Source organism: Halichoerus grypus, chromosome 6 (assembly GCF_964656455.1).
Source record: "Halichoerus grypus chromosome 6, mHalGry1.hap1.1, whole genome shotgun sequence".
Taxonomy (NCBI): domain Eukaryota; kingdom Metazoa; phylum Chordata; class Mammalia; order Carnivora; family Phocidae; genus Halichoerus; species Halichoerus grypus.
In genome coordinates, this window is record NC_135717.1 from 150861097 (window position 1) to 150882202 (window position 21106).

At 38.0% G+C, this 21106-nt stretch overlaps 1 long non-coding RNA gene across 1 annotated transcript in view; it reads right to left on the reverse strand.

The window, feature by feature from the left end:
• Window positions 1-827: 827 nt before the first annotated feature.
• LOC118526690 (uncharacterized) overlaps window positions 828-21106 on the reverse strand; it is a 294350-nt gene continuing 274071 nt past the window's right edge. Inside the window, exon 3 of the long non-coding RNA XR_004912728.2 lies at window positions 828-989. This is a non-coding gene — a long non-coding RNA (uncharacterized LOC118526690). The remainder of the gene's footprint in view (window positions 990-21106) is intronic.

Here is a 21106-nt window from a genome sequence, read left to right on the forward strand (position 1 = left end):
ATTCTGTAGCTTCTCTTACCTCTCAACCACCCCTTCTCCCTTGAATTCACTGACTCCTTTCCTTCTTTCAGATCCTTTAAAAATAGCATGTTTTAAGAGTACATTCAAAATCCTCTTTGTTTTTCTCTGTTCATTCTTTCCATGGATAATTTAAGTATTACCGATTTTAAATATCACCTCTAAAAAAAACATCTACTTCTCCACTGTACCTAAATTCTGAGCAGAGACATTAGACAAAAGTCTACAGATGAAGAAAAAAAAATGACTATTTTATTTCTAAAGGCTAAGAAGGAGGATGCAACTTTACATGGGAACCCAATGGGCTGGCTAACTGAACCTCATAATTCATTGCCCACGTAGGAAGGCAAAACCTCACCTCTACCCTCCTTAGGATCTCCTCTGAGATAATTAAATTGACATAAGACAGATGAACAGGAGAAAAGCATACAGATTTTACATGTACACTGAGCACTCCTAGGAAAATGAAGACCCAAAGAAGTGGCAAAACCTAAATGCTTATACACTATGTTGATCAAAGAGAGGTTAACCGTGGGTAGGTAACTAAAATATATAAGAAGACTAAGGGAAGATAAAAGTTATTTTAACAAGTTCTGCACGGAATTCTGTTAGCCTCGATCCCTCGTCACTGGTGATAAGAAAGTTTCTTCCCTTGTGGATTCGGGGGCGGGGGGGGAATCTTTCACATGGGAGTTTTATCTCTTGTTTTCAGGAAGAAAAGGAAAATTTAGAGCATCCTTCTTGCACCTGCTGTTTTTCAAGTGCTTTTAGCTTAAAATAATCCTATGCCACTCACTGCAGTTGTAGACCATGGAAGTCTTCCCATGTGGAGTGTCCTCCTGGGACTTTGTAGGCAGAGTAAAGTCTGATCAGAAGGCTCTGTACTTACAGCTGAAATTCTGCCCCCTATTCTTTTTTTTTTTTCATTCCAAACTGTATCCAGCCATATTGTCCAACATAGCACGTCAGTTCTGCAACAGAATTAAAAAATAACATTAGGATACTCATATAATAAAAGGTATAAAGATCACCCAGCTTAAAAAAAAAAAACAAAACAACAACTACTTAAAATAATATGTAGATGTCCCAAATGTGAATATAAGCTCCTTGGCATTATCAAATGCCAGAAAGAAGTTAAAGATTAAATGAACTTTCAAACTAAATTCTAACAATCAGTGGCATTGAATTCAAAATAAAGTTCTACGTGAATTACAAGTTCACAGAAAAAAGAGTCAAACATTCATTCTCAACCTTTTCTCAACTTGTCCATCTTTGCCAGAGAAGTTCTCTATGCCCAGGCAGAGTTGAGGCTCTGTTAAGCAGTTCTAAACCTCAGCTATCATTTGCTAGAATGGTTATAGTTCTTTTAAACCTCAGAATTTTAATTATTTTTAAAGTAGGTTTTAAAAAATTTATTTTTGGGGGTGCCTGGTGGCTCAGTCAGGTAGATGTCCATCTCCTGGTTTTGGTTAAGGTCATGATCTCATGGGTCATGGGGTTGAGCCCAGTGTTGAGCCCCATGCTGGGCTCCACACTTAGCGGGGAGTCTGCTTGAAGATTTTCTCCTTCTGCCCTCCCCCTGCACCTGCGCACATGCCCTCTCTTTCAAATAAAGAAATAAATCTTTTAAAAAATTATTTTTTATGTTTTTATTGAGGCATAACTTACAAGTAGTGAAATGTGCAGATCTTAAATATACAGTTCAATTAGTTTTCACAAATATACACACTTCCCAGTGAATTCCTATCCCTCAAGAAGCAGTCATTCTGATTTACCTGATCCAACAATGTGTCTACATAGAATCACAAATACGTACTCTTTAGTGTCTGGTTTCTCTCACTCAGGATATTTTTGAAAATTACCTTTGTCGTTATGTGTATCAATGGTCCATTCCTTTTTTATTGCCGAGTGATATTCTACTGTAGGAATATCCCACAGTTAAAAAAAAAAATCCATTCTCTTCTTAAGGGATTCCTAAGCTATTTCCAATTCCTTTGATGTTATGAAGCAAGTCACTAGGCACATTATTGTACAAAGATTTTTGTGAATATAATCTTTCTTTTTCTTGGATAAATACCTAGGAGTGGAATTTGTAAGCCATAGGATATAAGAATACATAATTTTACAAGAAACTACCAAGCAATTTTCAAAAAAGATGTATCATTTGACATTCCCATGGCAATATTTGAGAGTCCTATTGCTCCATGTCCCTGACAACATGCGACAGTCTTTTTCATTTTATCCATTTTTAGGTGTGTGGTGGTATCCTATTGTAATTTTAATTTCTGGGTTTTTTTTTTTTTTTTTTTGCTTCATAGTAACAGAGTCCAGACATTTAATATTATTATAGCACGGGCCTCACAATACAATCCCCAGCTCTCAGAACAGTTTTGCTCCTAAGCAAAATTATAAATCCTATACTCAGCAATATTAAAAAAACAGCATAAACTCCTTGATATTTGAGTGAAAACATAAACCATTCAGTATCTTAGTGAAAAAAAGAGTAGATGGAGAAATTCTGCTTGTTTTGAACTCCACTAAGATGCCAGTCAGTCTGGGGTGCCTGGGTGGCTCAGTCGGTTAAGTGTCTGCCTTTAGCTCAGGTCATGATCCCAGGGTCCTGGGACTAAGCCCTGAGTGGGGGCTCCCTACTTAGTGGGGAGCCTGCTTCTCCCTCTCCTCCTGGCTCATGCTCTCTGTCACTATCTCTGTCTCTCTCTCTCACATAAATAAATAAAATCTTAAAAAAAAAAAAGATGCGAGTCTAAACCACCTACCATCCATAATGAAAAAAAAAATCTTAATCTCAACTGGAAAAAATCTACCAGCAAGGGGTTAAATTGAATTTTTTTTTTTTAAGATTTTATTTCTTTATTTGACAGAGAGAGAGAGCACAAGCAGGGCGAGCAGCAGAGAGAGAGGGAGAAACAGCAATGCTGGGCTCAATGTGGGCTCGATTTGGGGCTTGATCCCAGGACCCTGGGATCATGACCTGAGCTGAAGGCAGACGCTTAACCGACTAAGCCACGCAGGTGCCCCAAATTAAATCTTATGCATTTACTATTTCTGAGGAGGGAGTATCCACAAATGTGTTACCTCTTAATTTTAATTTTTCTCTTTAGTCCCATCATCTCCCTTAGGTGGTTTCCAAGGTCACCTTGTTCATCTGACTAAGCTGATGCAGGGGAATAAAGCAGAGAGGATGACGTGAGGAAGGCTTACAGGAGCCACGCCTGGAAAGAGTATACTGTCATTTCCACTTACATTCTGTTGGCTGAAACTCAATCACGTGGACAGAGTTCATTACAAGGGAGACTGGAAAATGAGACCTAGTACAGGGAAGAAGAGAAAATGGGTTGAGACTAGGTCGCCTCTCTGCACACCTCAGTCTGGCCTGCAATGCCAGATCATACGGAGCCTATATAGTCAGGGCCCGTGACTGCTAAAGGCAGGCGATGACACTACCTAAAAGGTTCCCAGACCTTTTCTGAGCCTCCTGTGCGCACCTTCACCACCTGAGCACTTCTGACAGGGCCCAAGTGCCTTTGTAGTGGTCTGAATGCCTTTGTTTAAACCTCATGCTTTCTTAGGTCTCTGCCGCTATAGAGACACCCATTATCCCCTTTGCCCGTGGAAAAAGTTACCATAGTCAGACACCAAAGTCAAAACACCGTTGACCCAAGTTTTAAGCTTTTGTTCAGGCTACAGCCATTGAAATCTGGCTCAATATAAACTTCCAAAGCCATCAAAGTTAAAACACCTTGCCCATACATAAATTAATGCCTGTGTATCTTTCAGGTCTCAGCCCAAATGTCAACCAATGCTAACTGAATTTAGGACCACAGGAAATAAAGCCAAATATCACTCCGTCACAGACCTAAAACCTAATTGTTGAACACCATGATACAAAAGCCACAGCCTCAAGATTTGACATACATCAGTTCCTTGATGGTGAGCTGAGCCCCTTCCCTTGTAAGGTCTCTTTTCTTTCCTTGTCTCCCCTCCTCCCCACCCGCCCCACCCTTCATGTTCTCTCAGAGGATAGAAAACAGTGATGTAATTAAATAAGCACTATACTTGAAGTTAGGAAAGTCTGGATTAATGTGAGCCCTGTTCCTTACCAACTTTTACTGGGAACTCTTGCCTAGTCAGTTCCAACGAGATGCTTTATATTCAAGATCTCTTGCATTTGTAAAGCACTCTAGAGCTCATAGACTGTTTTCCGCTGACATTTAATGAATTATCCCCTATATCCTATGAGGATGCTTTAAAAAGATCAAATTGTCTTTACCTCAAAACCAGCTGCCTGCACTTATTAACCTATTTTCTCTTTCAATTATTTCATTGTCTCTCAGGCACCGATGAAGGAAAACGGGCGGCTCGTGTCTAAGGAGTACTCAAGTCCTAGAAACTGCTTCTTCCTAATTCTTCTATTTCCACTTTGACTGCCACTCCTCCTGTTTGAGGCTTTGCTCACTCAAATTGGGATTGACATAAATAATCCCAACTGAATTCTGTGTCTCCTGGGAGAAAACTCCAGCACAGTTATCTTAATATCCTAATACACAGTCTTCATCTGACCACTCCCAATTGAAAAGTATTTAGTGCCTCTCTTCTGAGAATTATCTATAAGCTGTGCTGTCTAATATGGAAGCCATATGTTGCATGGGATTACTTCAATTTTTTTTTTAAGATTTTATTTATTTGTCAGAGAGAGCGAGAGAGAGAGCACAAGCAGGGGGAGGGGCAGAGGGAGAGGGAGAAGCAGGTTCCCTGCTGAGCAAGGAGCCTGATGTAGGACTCGATCCCAGGACCCTGGGGATCATGCCCCGAGCCGAAGGCAGACGCTTAACTGACTGAGCCACCCAGGTGTCCATGATTACTTCAATTTAAATTAATTAACATTAAAATTAAAAATTCGGTTCCTCAGTTGTATGGGCCACATTTCAAGTGTTTAATAGACATGTGTGACTAGTGGCTACCATACTGTCCAGTGCAGATATAGAATACTTCCATAATGGTAGAAAATTACATTGGACAGTAATTTTTTCTCACCTCTAAATAGCTATTGCACCTATAAGTATCTTTTTTAAGCACTTGATGACCTTGACCTTGCATTATTTGATCAGCTGTGTGGTGTCACAGAAAAAAAAGCATAGGATTTTCATTCAGAAAATGTTTTTGCATCTGGACTCCACCACTTCCTAACCACATGGCCTGGGGCAAATCACTCGTTTCCACATCCATAAAATGGAGTTAAAAATAGGACCAATCCTATTTCTTTCTCTGAGTTGTTCTAAATTTAAGTTCATGTATCTGTGAATGCTATAAAACCGAATGCAAATAGCAGTGATAATAGAAGTCATAAATGTTGTTGTTCCTAATATGGTATCGTTTCTTCTCATCATGTTCAATAATAAGACCACATCAGATTGTGTATTCTAGCTCCAACAGTGCCATGCAGAAAGCAAGTTCTCAGTACCATTAATATTTGTTGAATTTGAACATTAAAGTATTCCTGTAGAGAACATATGAAATATGTATATTTAAATTTCTAAACATATTAGTATATGTTACATATATATTTACTCTTTTCTTCAGCTAAAATTAGGAATATAAATATTTTAAGTATACACTATTGCAAATCAGATCCTATATTTAGACTAAGGGATTTTTCATTAAATGTGAGTTTTTGTCTCTGTGATGATAAGAAAATGTAAAACTAACTTATCCAGATAATTCTGTCAATTCTCCCCGACTCTGTCCTTATTCCAAAATATCTAAACTAACCAGATGTGAGGGAAACTGCATCCAAAATAGTTTTAGGTGGAGTGAGCCAAATATTCAATTCCAGGTGTCTGTCTGTTCATTTGTAGTCATTTCTACTCATTAATCTGGAATGATCATGCTTATCACAGTTTTTCTTTTCTTTTCTTAATTTTGAAAGATCTAACTTAACAACTGATGGTTACAAATCCCCACAGCTTCCTTTCTAGCTGTTGTTTTGCAGTTGTGGGGATTTGCGGAGCCTGAATGAGGAGTGTTAAAAGGGACTCTGCTAGGGTAGGAGCAGAAGGTCACATTGTTTGCATGCAGGTGCTCATTGAAAAGTGTGGTCTCCTTCGGCAATATGACTTGACTTTATAGGACTTTCCTGGCTAACAGTAGAGCCCACAGACACACAGCAAGCCAGGAATGAAGGCTTGCAACCAGAAGTAGTATTCAGATTAAGAAAAAAAATCATCTCCTGTAAAAGATTAGGATTAAAATCAATTCTGAGAGAACCTCACAGGACTCAGCAAAAGTTTGTCTCACATTTCCTCTCTTGGCTTATTGGGCTGAGGAAAGCAAAATGAGAAGGATATATCTCTGTGTTGGGGGGGGGGACGGAAGGGGGTGGTGAAATTATGCAGTTGGCATGCTTTACCTTCAAAGTGCTGCATTTGGCTCCACATCACAAAATGGGCCACTATCCTACTCCTTAGCAAAAAACACAATTTTGAGAACCAGAGTGAATAAAAATTCCAGGTGTAATTTAGTAGACTAAAAAAGATGTGTAGGGTAGTAAAATTACAAAACCTCACCTTTTTTGTCTTTTTTTTTTTCCAGGTTTTTATTTAAATTCCAGGTAGTTCCACCTTTTGTTTCAATGTAAACCTCTTTTTGATGAATATTGAGCACCATGATTTCATGACTGAGGAATGAGTACTGACCAGACGAAGGAGAAAAGTTAGACCCTCAAGAAATTCCTAATCTGTTGGCTCCCAGGCAGCCAGCTGAGCTCATGGAGAGCTCAAAAGTGCTGCCTCGGTAAAGTGAGTAATGTCTAGTTGTGTCTGGGATTACAGATACTCCTCAAAGAAATCTTCCCGTAAAAATGGAGTTTGGGATATCAGCTTTGAAGGTGAAAGTACAGTCCAATAGCTCTATAGCTTTATGAAAAAAGAGAAGTAGAATTCTTCCAGGAAGTGGAGGGCAGAAATGAAACCATATTTCCTTGTCTCTGGGGAAAATGTGCTTTTTTTAATCCTGAGAATAAGTGACACAAAAGCTTAAATAGCGTTTAGTTTGTTGTGGGCGGTGATCCCAAAAATATCTCAGGATTGCTTGACATGTGAGTAAATGAGTGGCAGTGAAGCAAATTAACTAGAGCATGTAGATACGTCTGCTAGATTCTTAACAATCTGTTTCGCTCCAGGTAAACAAAGTGTTCAGAGATGGAGTTAAGAGGGTGATTTAGCCAAGCAATGGTTTGCAAATACTTCCCATATGGAAAGGAAACACCACACATTTCTACCCAGTAATTTGATTTCCTTGGCTACATACATATACACACACAAGATAGATACACACACACACACACATATGTATATATGTGCATCTATACACATGTATGTATATATACAAAGCATGTGTATATACACATATATACATTTGTATTTGTATTACTTAAGTGAATACCTTATTTATGGATATTTGAAACACATCATTTAAACAATACAAATGCTGCTATATCCAGGGATGATTTCTTAGACTGGGTAAACAAAAACTGAACACATGTATCTGAGTTAGAACAACAGACTAAAATTTAGCCATTTGCGTGTGAAATATAAAAGTCCTACATTAGAGAAATGAGGTAGAAGATGAATTAATCACTTAAAAAGCCACAGATATTATCTGTGTCTATGTTTACATAAATATGTATACATATAATATATGCATGTGTGCATATAACACACACATATATAAAGTTGGTTTTATACACACACACACACACACACCCATACACACACAGGCATATTATTAATAAAGACAATTGAAACCACCATGACAAACAGCTTCCATCCTCAGAATTTCAATTAGTGCATCAAGACTTTTTTCTTTCCTTAAAACAAAGAATTTGCTCCGATTATCCACCCCACCAGCACTGCCAGTTACTTGAATGGATTTTATTTATTTATTTATTTATTTATTGGCCAGCTTAGCATCTATTTTTCGTCTTCTGATGGCAATATCCCCCACTAATGTGTGATTTGCACTAGCTAACCATAATCCCAACTCCTGGGAAGGTAATGTGACACAGGGCCCGTTCTGTGTCATTAGCTAAATTGAATGCATCAAATAGAATCTTACAATGAATTTTAGGCCCAAAATTTGGGTCAAAGTATTGATAACAGAGAACGCCTCTTTGTGCCAGTCTTGAACTTTGAGAATATAAACATGGAGCTTCTGGCAACCCTTTTAAGTCCACAAGGGAAGAAACTGCCTGGAAATGGCATCAGCATAGAGGAAACAGAGCCAAGGGCTAGAGAGAGCAAAGGTGCCAGTGCGTAGAGTTTAGAGTGGGTGCCCATAGATAAGTCAAGGGAGAAGTCACAGTCTGGATTGGAAGCTTATCAAACCAATATAATGTGAATCATACGGGCTGTTTAAATGCCATTGTCTGGGAGGTGCTTTACAACTGTATTATTGAGTGGGCTGGCCCGAATGTGTATCTTGAGGCCTCCGTGTTATTCAGTATTGGGCATGACCTAATGATAAGGTGACTGATTTTTTTAAGGGACCGGGAAAAAATTGAATTACATTGCCCACACTCTTTAATCCTTACACCTTCCTCCACAGGCAGGGCCCTCTTTTGTGCCATATAATGAAGCTGTCGAAGAAATGAAAAAGGATAATACGGTTTCACCATCTTTCTTCCTGTTGAAGCTCTCACAGGGCCTGAGAGACCTAAATCTCCTGTGAGGCAGGGAAGGATTATAAAGCCTCCTCTCACCCTAGGTCCTTTCCAATTATGGACAGTATTCAAGAGGGCAATACCAGCAAAGCTGCCTTTTAAGGTCTGGAGTCTTTTCCTTAGAGGGACAATCTGCCCTTGACACAGAGTGGGGGCCAGGGTAAACGTATCACAGAGCTAAGGTCTAGGATTAACTTTAGACTTGGTGCTTTCAGAGGGGACAGTAAAAAGGAAAGGAGTTTGGCTTCACTTAGCAAAATGGGAGACTATATCAAGAATTAGTGAATACATTATTTTAGATATATTATTTTGAAAGTAATTAAAATAGATGATGGCAAACTTAAACCACAAAAAGGAATATACTGGAAGCAAGCTTAGATAGCTCATGGAATTGAAACAAATATTGAGTGAAACCCTTGGGAAGGTATAAACTAATACAGTTCAAGAGTCTTAGCAGTGGAAGTATGTAAAACTCTCTCTAAAGAGCTGGCATTTAGATGAATGAGTTATTGTCTTTCCATTCCAAATTCCAAATTCTTGGAAGAATGAACTTAGCCTTGTAGTGATGGGAGGAAGTCACCATGGACCTACCTTTCAGCATCAGGGATGGTTGCATAGGTAAGAAATTTTAAACAGGGAAAAAATGGCTTAGATTACAAAGGAGAAGTTCTGACTTAAACAAACAAACAAACAAAAATACATACATCTGGCCAGAACAATCCTATATTGTATCTGAGAAACTTGAGGGAATCTGTGGGTTGATGGGTTGCAAAACCAGGAAGAAAAGAACAGCCCACCCCTTTCCCACTGAAAGTGAAAATTAAAATGCCCACGTGCTGGTCTTCAGGGTCACAAATGAATGGGGAGATGCTAGGTTGATCATGACTAACCCCACAGGCTTTAGTAGAGAAAGCATGCAGAGGATAAAAAAATGTTTAAAGAGGAAAACAAACAAAACTCTTAGTTCTTGAGTGTAGCAGAAGTAAGGGGAAAAGGGCAAAGGACATGTCAGGGGCTTTGTATTAGGCTGGGATTTCATAAATTAAAAGTTCTGATTCAATTATGATTACATTGATTACAACATCTTAATATATAGAGAAAGCCACTGGGATTTTACAGACATCTTGGTGGGATCATACCTCAAGATCATCTGGATCTTTTTGCTCTATTCCTATGTTCATCTCAAACCTTCAGATGACGAGTTCTGTTTCTCTTGAGACAATGGTAGAATAGAGACAACACGGGCCTTTTAATAATAGCTGAATTCTGATCTGCACTGTATTAATTGTTTGATAATTCAATGAGATGACAATGAGATAATGTACAAGTTCCAGGAGCACAGTAGGTTCTCAGCAAGTAAAACTTCATTTTTCCTTTCTCCTGGTACTGTGAAAGAGATACCCAGAACAGATCTTAGTATTCTGGTCTCTGGAAAGGAACAGTGTCTGTTGTGGTCTAGTAAATTTGGGGGTGAGTTTGTAGAAAAATCCTTTCAAAATTTGCTTACCGTGGGTCAGTTTTGCAAAATATCTCAGGATCTGATGAAATAGGAGTATCTAGTTTCTGGATGCTTAGAAAAACTAAGATCATCCATCATCTTCTGTGGTTGCAGAAAGGTAGTAACCTTCTGTAAACAGCTTTTAATAAGACACTGTCCATTTATCAAGAAGTATGCATACTCCCGCATTATTTATTCACTGCAATCATTGATGAGACCATCCAAAGCTAAGGAAGGTAGCTCTGTAGTGCAATGTTCTGACTGTTCTTAGCTCAAGTCAGAAGTGATTTGGCTTCTATCAAATGGTTAGTTGTAAACAATACTGGAGGGGATTCCTAGGTACTAGAGGTAAGTATGTGTATGCACGCGTGTGTATATGTGTGAGTGTGTGTGTACCACACAATACATAGTTGATATGTGCTGAAATTTTTGCCAGTAAAATTTGAGGTGGTAGTAGTAATAAATCAACCCATTTGAAACGCACTGTGGAATTCTGTCATTTGAAACCAACCACAAATAAATCCCTTTGTCAAATGATGCTTGTAAATATTGATTTTGTAAATATTGGATTTGCTAAAAGACATAACTCATGCTCTATGTGAATCTATAAAATCTAATATCAAAGGGAGAGTAGCTCCCTGGTGATGATCAGCATGTACACACACACACACATTCATTCACCCTCTCCAAATATCCATATATAATTAACTAATGAATGAATTGAAAGCTCCAGCAGTTTATGTGGCCACTGGTGAAGAGGCTCTGCTCTGCTACTTCAAATAAATACAACTAAAGCCTGCCAGGATTGTATCAGACAAACAATAGTAACACTGTCTCATGACTATAGACTCTGCCAGGGCTTTGAGCCTTTAGGAGTCAAGCAGAAGGAATTCTTCACCAAGCCATGGCTCTGCCCCCAGAAAGCATCTTTGTTATGACAAATGGCAGCTTGCATTCATCTATCTCTACTACCAGTAGAAAGGGAAAACAGATAGTGCCCAACACTGAAAAAAATAAAAATTAAAACTGGGAAGAATTTTTAGAGTCTCATCCAGGCTCACCCAGTGCTTTCAGACTCCTGGACTTCATGCAATAGCAACATCTAAAAACATAACTAAAATTTTTAGAAAATTAACTAGGGAAAAGGAGGTCAGATATAGGATTTTTACAAAGCGAAAAAAGTTTTAAAATACCACTGCCAGTTTGAAGATGGCAACTTAGATTTAATATCTCCCTCAATTCTTCTTAGAAATCATAGAAAGCAGAAAGGAGACCAGGAAACAGCAGGACAAAACACATTTTCAGTAAAACCAAGAGACAGCTGGAATGCCCAATTTTGGAGTAAGTGACGGGTTTCTAAGAACAGTGGCAATGGAACAGAAGTGTTACAGAGACAAGGGAGCTACTGGGCTCAAAATATCAGAGTACTTTTCAAGAGCCACTTTCTGTACCAAAAGTCTAATCCCCTGTTTGCAGCATCAGAAGTGGTGTACACCTTTAAAAACACAACCTTCCATAATTCCAGTTTTGTTTTAAGAAGTACAGGGAGATTGAACGATATCCCATAGTTGTAAGAAGTAGTCTGTCTCCCTGGAAGCTAAAGAGAAGATAAATATATGTATTTTTTCTGTGTGTGTGTGTGTGTGTGAAAAATGCCACAGCTACCATCCCCACGGATACAAGAAGAATGCAGAGTAAAGAAGTACCCAAAATCCTGCATCCAAGGGAAACGCAGGCAAATTGTGATTCCTCCTCATGAAACCCCCCAAAACAAATACACAACTTCAAAATTATATACTCAAAATATAACCTAAAAATGATTGATAAAAATACGCTACAAGAATCAAAAGAAACAGAAAAACAGATTAAACTCACAATAAAATTGTTTTCATGGAGTATATTAAAATTGAGACCAGGTATTTTTTCATCATTAAAGAAGATCCTGAAGTATTTCTCTTTGTAAAATCATGTAAAGAAGAGAGGTAATAGCTTAAGGAGAATATGCCAGTAAAAGGAGAGGATGTAAAATACAAGTTAGCAGATCTTCAGGAATAAAAAAAGTAGAAACTGAAATAAAGATGACTCTGGAAGATCCAATATATACATGATTGGAGCACTGCAGAAAAAATATAGTTGTACACAGAACAAATATGTGAAAATAAGGTCTAACTGGCACATGAAAAAGTGCTCAGTATTATTAGTTATCAGGAAAATGAAAGTTAAATTTTCTATCAGATACCACTACAGTAGTGTGGCCAAAATTAAAAGACTGACAAGTCCACAATTGGCGGGATGTGGAGCATCCTGAGTCTCATACATTGCTGGTGGGAATGTAGATTCAGCCACTTTGGGAAAAAGTTTGGTAGTTGTTTTTTTTTTTTTTTTAAGATAAACATATGTATCTTTGACACAGAGAGTCTACTTCTAGATGTTTATCCAAGAGAAGTGAAAACAAATGTCCATTAAATGCATGTTTTCTATAGAAGAATATTTATGCCAGCTTTATTTGTAATAACCAAAAACTGGAAACAATCCAAATATGCATCAACAAAAGAAAGGATATACAAAGAATATTTATTCTGTGGAATGACAGATACTGAGCCATCAACAGGAATAAATTATTCACATGTCCAATATCCGAAATGAAATATCATAGAAATATGTTGAGTGAATAAAAGGTAAATGTAAAATATCATACACTTCATGATTTGATTTATGTGAAGTTCATTCTAGAAAGAACTATGTTCGCAAACCTAACTATGTTAAAAACAAAAACAACAACAAAAAAACCTGAAATACGGGTTGCCTCTGTGTGTGTGTGTCGGGGGGGGGGGGGGGGGGGGGCGGGGCGGTGATGGCTGGAAAGGGGAAAGTGAAAAAACCATAAGAACTTTCTGGAGTGCTGGAAACATTCTGTATCCTGATGGGATGTGGGTTCAAGAAGTGTACCCATTTTTCGGGGCGCCTGGGTGGCTCAGTCGTTAAGCATCTGCCTTCGGCTCAGGTCATGATTCCAGGGTCCTGGGATCGAGCCCCACATCGGGCTCCCTGCTTGGCAGGAAGCCTGCTTCTCCCTCTCCCACTCCCCCTGCTTCTGTTCCCTCTCTCTGTGTCTCTCTCTGTCAAATAAATAAATAAAATCTTAAAAAAAAAAAAAAAAAAAAGAAGTGTACCCATTTTTCAAAATTATATGGTCAAGATTTGTGAATTTAAGTGTATGTATATTGAATTAAAAAAAAGACAACCCAATGTAATGAATAATCAGGCAGGAGTTGGAAGGTGGGTATAAGTGCAGGTAAAATAAAAGTGACAGAATTTTGATCACTGTTGAAGCTGAGTGGCGGCTGCACGTCAATTCAGTCCTTCTGCTTTCTTCATAGAGATCTGAATTCTTCTCAAATAGTTAAAAATTTGAAATAAGAGAAGGTTTCCTTCTACATAAAGAATTGGCATAATGCTCCAAAGAAAACTGCTTTTTTTGCCCTGAATTCTATTTTATCAGTTATTACCATCAGGACTCATGTTTTCTTTGTATTTACATTTGCCTGTTATTTCTTGGCTAATCCTTTTCATTTAACCATCTACATTTCTTTAAACGTATCACTTTAGGGAGCCTTAGGTTGGATTTTGCTGTTCGCCGACCTGAAAAAAAGTTCTTTCGATATATGCCATAAACTCAGATTATTGATATGACTAATAGATTTTGTCTTCATTCTACAGTATTGCTTCACATTATTTTTTCATGTCTTTTACTTGTGGTTTCATGTCTCTATGGTTTTGTTATTTCATGTGATATTTAGAATGAATACATTTTTGCTCTATGATTACCTTTGGGTATTTTTTTAAAGATTTATTTATTTATTTTAGAGATTGAGAGATAGAGCATACTCCCACACACACATATGGTGTGGGGAGGAGCAGAGGGAGAGGGAGAGAGAAAATCCCAAGCAGACTCCCCGCTGAGCGTGGAGTCCAACTGTGGGGCTTGATCTCAAGACCCTGAGATCCTGACCTGAGCCAGAACCAAGTGTCAGATGCTTAACCGACTGAGCCACCCAGGCACCCTGATTACCTTTGTGTTAATAATTCAATTCTATACATGACCTTAATTCAACCCTTCTTTTGGAAATTTAGTTTTTAGTATGAATAATGTTGAGATTGGTCAATACCTGCTCCTTTCTTCACTTCTTTTTCTTCTTTCCTCTCATTTTCTAATTTTAATCACTGGATGTAATTTTAGATTTTATGCTTTTATTCCTAAGTATATCTAATTTATACTTGATTTGTGACTCTCGGGTTATACCATTATACTACCTACTAATATCTATGAAAATATAGGGAGCTAATTCTACTTTCCATTAATCCTCTCCCTTCTCTTATTTTTTTTTTTAAGATTTAATTTATTTATGTTACAGAGAGAGAGCTTGTGCATGAGCAGGAAGAGAATCCTCAAGCAGACTCCCTGCTGAGCATGGAGCCCAGCGCAGGGCTGATCCCAGGATCCTGAGATGGGGACCTGAGCCAAAGTCAACAGTCTGATGCTCAACCAACCGAGCATATTATATTTACACACTATTCATCTTTATCTTCTTCTCTTGATTCTACAATTAAATATATTCACTTCACACCCCCACAAACCTTATGATGAAGTAGTTCTAGTCATTTTGTAGTGGCAGATGCTCATTTGCTAGTACATTTCTCAGAAAGTGCTCATGGGAATGACATTCCCAGATGCTAGCTTGTTCATAACTTCATTTGATTGGTTGTCAATGGCCCTGAATTTGAAAGATATAAAAATCCATGTCTCATATTTCCTTCCTGAAGTGTTATAAAAAATATTCTATCACTTACTAACTCAAAAATATATTTTGTTGTGTCCCTGTTTTGTTTTTATTGAGGTAAAATTTACATACATTAAAATTCACCAAATTCATCCTTTTTAGTGTATGGCTCTGAAGCTTCCAAATATATTCAGGTTGTTGTCAGAATTCAGCTCCATATGTTTAGAGGACTGAGGTCTCCGTTTCCTTGCTGGCTGGGAGCTGGGAGTTGTTCTCAGATCCTAGAGGCTATCTATATCCTTTGGTTCATGCCCTGCTCCTCCATCTTCAAAGCCAGCAATGGTGGATGGAGTCCTTTTCATGCTTTAAAGCTCCTTGAGCTCCCCTTCTGCCTTGTCTGTCCTGCCTTCCTCTTTTGCTGCATCTCTTTTCCACTTTCCTCCTCCTTTTTCAAGGACCTCTGTGACTAAATTGGGCCCACTCAGATAATCTAGGATAATCTCCTTTTTTTAAGGTCAGCTGATAATTAACTTTAATTTCATTGCCAAGCCCTTTCACAGCAGTGCCTAAATCAGTATTTGATTAGATTATCTTTATGGCAGGAATGAGAATATTAGGGGGACATCCTTAGAATTCTGCCTACCACACAGAGACATGAAAAAAACCTCACTCAATTTCACTCACAGGGTAATATAAATTAAGCATACACTGAGATACCATTTTTCACTACTTGTACATAGGCAAAGATCAAAGTGTGTCATACCATACTGATGAAGGAGAGAGGTAACAGGAACTTGGATGAGTTTTAACTGGTAGAACATCTATAAAAGTAACATGGCAAAATCTATAAAAATCATAAACATCAGTAGGTGTTTATCCAAAAATTCTACTTCTAGAAATGTTTCCTACAGATATCACATACATATGAAGTGATCTATGTATAAGATGGCTATTGTAGATTGATTTTTGTAGCAAAATACTGAAAGCAACTTAAAGGCCCAGAGGACTAGTTAATCAGTTAATATAACTTGATATCAATAGACTGCAAGACATAGAATATAACAGAATACATAAACACAATGATGAACCTCTTCATATACTGTTAATAAAATTGTAAGCAAGATATATTCTTTTAAAAAGAAGTTCTAGAACAGTGGATATTGTATGCATCCAGTTGTGCAGAAAGCAATGCAGAATATATATACCTACATGTACTAGCTTACACTTGCATAAATACCTCTAAAAGTATATGAGAAAAACATAACAATGGGTGTCTTTGGGGAAAAGAAATTGGTAACAGCTGGTGTCAGAGATGGGACCCTTGGGGTTTTCTGAATCATGGGCCATATGAATGTATAACCTATTTGAGAGTTAAATGAATAAATAAACCATGTAAAGTTCTTCTTACTAACACTATCATTTCTTAGAGTAAATATTTTTATTGGAGAAGCAGGCATTTAATGAGCATGTACCACATACCAAACAGCCACAGAGCACCTCCTGGGCATCATCTCTTCCGATCCTTAAAACAGCCTGTATGGTTAGTACTATTATCTTCATTTTACAGTTGGAAATACTGAGGTTCAGAATGACACATTACTGCCCAAGATTTCATAGGTGCTAGGACACTGGCCAGGATTTGACCCAGGGCAAATTTATATCACAAATTTCATCACCACATGACAGTAATACTCTACTATTAAAAAAGAAAGAAGAACATAATCTTAGGATGAATAAAGAATATTCTTTTAAACAAATTATTTAGATAGCATTGTCCTTCTAGTTCCCATTTTCTGTGCACAGTGGCATTAGTTCCAAATCAGAGTTTAAGATAGACTGATTGGGTCCAGTCTGCAGTGAGATGCAGTTTCCTGTGTGACACCTGCCACAGAGAGATGCAGTGCTTCTCCTGAACACTTCCATAAACTGACTTGCTCACAAAACAGTCCATACCCTGTATTAAGGCTCACTTCCATGCCAGCAAGTGTGTGCTATGTTGGTAGGACATAAGCTTCCCTTGCACCCTTCCTGCCTTTGTCCTCAGTTTGCCCTGTGGAGCTGCCACAGAAGTTCTAATCGATCCCTCCTCCGTGTGACAGCTCTACAAACATTCAAAGGATTTCCCTTTTAATACTAAGCCCTCCAAGATTCTGTTTCTCATACAACAAGATTTCAAGTCTCTCTCTCGTATGCATAAACAGATAATTCTCCTCTGGGGCACTCCAGTTTGTCCATGTTTTTGATAGAATATTTTACAAGAGAATATTGACCAGCAGAAAGCAGACAAAGATTATCACCTTGAGTTGCTGAATATCATCCTATTAACACAGACAAAAATAGATTATCTTTATGACAAGAGGATCAGTCTGGTAACTTGTTTTGAGCAGGCAGCCATATAAATCCTTAATTATTTTTCACATTTGCAACTCATGGGTTTCCCACCCCACCAGAGAAAGAATGCCTTGTCTTAAGGGCAAGACTTTAATATTATACCTATTCCATTTAATTTCTTTTCAAGTCAGCCTGTTGAAACACGTAGAGGCTAAATTCAGAAGAATACAATGGAGAAAGTAGAGAGAACTTAAAAATGGAAAAAATAAACATTTTTTAAAATGCTAAGATATACAGTAGTACAAATGATGGGTTTTTTAATTCATTAGTGATATATCTATTGACACGCTAGTATTTTCATATTAAATTTTTGAAATATTTTATTAGCATCTAGATTTTATTTTTTTTATTTCTTTTTTTTTAAAGATTTTATTTATTTATTTGACAGACAGAGACACAGCGAGAGAGGGAACACAAGCAGGGGGGAGTGGGAGAGGGAGAAGCAGGCTTCCTGCTGAGCAGGGAGCCCGATGTGGGGCTCGAACCCAGGACCCTGGGATCATGACCTGAGCCGAAGGCAGACGCTTAACGACTGAGCCACCCAGGCGCCCTTAGCATCTAGATTTTAGATCATCAATAAAATTGCATTAAGTTAAATAACTAACATTTATAGAAGTTTACTGTGTATCAGGAATGATTATAAGGGTTTTCAATGAAATACATTCTTTTATTTCGCAACAGCCCTATGATATAGATCCCATATTCTCTCCAATTTGAAGATGAGAGGAGTGAGCAAATTAATTTGCCCAAGGTTATAGAACAAACGATCAGTAAAACTGGTATTCGAAACCAAGAAATTCAGTTCTGAAATAAATGACATACTGATAGTTACAAAATCATTCTGTAAAGGGCCAAGCTTGCTTGAATTTCTTCCTGAAACAGGTAAAAAAATGAAGGGGGAGAAATCAGAGGGGGAGACAAACCATGAGAGACTATGGACTCTGAGAAACAAACTGAGGGTTCTAGAGGGGAGGGGTGGGAGGATGGGTTAGCCTGGTGATGGGTATTAAAGAGGGCACGTATTGCATGGAGCACTGGGTGTTATACGCAAACAATGAATCATGGAACACTACATCAAAAACTAATGATGTAATGTATGGTGACTAACATAACATAGTAAAATAAAAGAAAAAAAAAAGAAAAACCAAAAAAAAAACCCAGAAATTCAGGAATATGCAGAACCAGTAATGGCTAGCGACCAGGGAATCGTAAAGAGACAGAAACTCAATGATGATAGAAAGGAAGTAATAGGTGCAGTGATTGGGTGTGTTCTACACACACTGGGTTTGAAATCAACTCGGCCACTAACCGGGGCTGAGGACATGAGCAAGTGACCTGCCCTGGGTGAGCTCCAGTTTTGTCATCTATGAAATGAAGGTAATGATATCTCCTTCAAAGGCGATTTACCAAGAGCAAATGTGAAAATATATGTAAATCACTTCACAGTGCTGGACACATAGTATGCACTTAATAAATGACGGCTATTATATTATTATTATAGTCAAGTTTGAGTCATGACACCGGAGGGAGCTTATGCCTGGTAAATTCAATTTTCTCCCTCAGTGAAGTTGCTCATGTCCCTAACTTCTAGTAGGGCCTAATTCAGGAATGTGTGCTCAATAATTAATCACAGATTATATTTTATTGCATTAGCTAATGTTGCTTTCTACTTTTAGCTGTTCCATAACTTCATGGGGCATTTGTCATTTTTTTTTTCATTAACTGAAAGAAAATGTAAAATAAGAAATCTAGAGAATACTTTTTTTCTACGTTTCTAAATTAAAGAGTATTTTCCTTCCCTGGTAGAACATTTATTATTTATTATAAAGTCTACCACAATGTCTCCAATAATGGCAGTTTCTTTAACTGGAGAGCAAATATAGTTTAGGATAAAAATTCAGCAGAATATATAGCTGGGTACCTGGGACAGTCATTGGACTTTTATCAATACAGAATTATCACACGTAGAAAGGAAATAATTTTGTTTAAAATTGAGTTATCATTTTATTATTTACTTAGATTTTAGTGCCCACTTATTTTTTACACTGCTTGCAACACTGTTTATCATTTTTTATTTTATTTTTTTTTAGATTTTATTTATTTATTTGACAGAGAGAGACACAGCGAGAGAGCGAACACAAGCAGGGGGAGTGGCAGAGGGAGAAGCAGCCTCCCTGTGGAGCAGGGAGCCCGATGCGGGGCTCGATCCCAGGACCCTGGGATCATGACCTGAGCCGAAGGCAGACGCTTAACGACTGAGCCACCCAGGCGCCCCAACACTGTTTATCATTAACATTTTTAGACACATTCCTCATATCTTCAGGTTTCCAGGAACTTGTTTCTTCCAGGAAAAGTATCTCCAGGCATGAATGACTGACAACTCTAGAAACTACTAACCCATAGCCAGTTTTACTTCTCTTCAAGAAGATTGATAAAACTGTATTCAATATCTTTTTAAGTTATAACATAATACAATTTTATCAGTGGAGACTACATCACTGGATAGTAAAGTTAAAACTGAAACCAGATCCTGTGACTTCTCTGCCTTAAACTGGATTATGTTCCTATCAAATGCAGGACATGAGCCATACTTATTCCCCAAATCTTTAAGACCCTCTGTGGGTTCATCCTCGCCTAGATCTATGACCAGGTGTCTTATGCATCTTTTTGAATGTTCTACTCTAGCTATCCTGGCATTCTTCATGACTCTGAACTTCCCTGACTTTCTGCCTTCACCAGAGTTCCTCTTACAAGGCCCACCTCTCCCCAGACCTTTATTTGAACGGTCCTTCTTATTGTTCAGGGCTCAGCTCAAGGCCTTTCCTCAGAGATCCCTACCTTTATCTTCCTTTTTATTTTTATTTACTTCCTCCAATTTTATTTTTTTAATTTAATTTTATTTTACTATGTTATATTAGTCTCCATATAATACATCATTAGTTTTTGATGTAGTGCTCCATGATTCATTGTTTTCATATAACACCCAGTGCTCCATGCAATACCTGCCCTCTTTAATACCCATCACCGGGCTAACCCATCCCCCCACCACCCTCCCCTCTAAAACCCTTAGTTTGTTTCTTGGAGTCCATAGTATCTCATGGTTCGTCTCTCCCTCCAATTTTCCCCCCTTAATTTTTCCCTTCCCTCTCCTAATGTCCTCCACACTATTCCTTATGTTCCACAAATAAGTGAAACCATATAATTGACTTTCTCTGCTTGACTTATTTCACTTAGCATAATCTCCTCCAGTCCCATCTATGTTGATGTAAAAGTTGGGTATTCATCCTTTCTGATGGCTGAGTAATATTCCATTGTATATATGGACCACATCTTTATCCATTCATCTGTTGAAGGGCATCTCCATTATTTCCACAGTTTGGCTATTGTGCACATTGCTGCTATGAACATTGGGTGCATATGGCCCTTCTTTTCACTACATCTGTGTCTTCGGGGTAAATACCCAGTAGTGTAATTGCTGGGTCATAGGGTAGCTCTATTTTTAATTTTTTGAGGAATCTCCACACTGTTTTCCAAAGTGGCTGTACCAACTTGCATTCCCACCAACAGTTTAAGAGGGTTCCCCTTTCTCCACAACCTCTCCAACATTTGTTGTTTCTTGCTTTGTCAATTTTTGCCATTCTAACTGATGTAAGGTGGTATCTCAATGTGGTTTTGATTTGA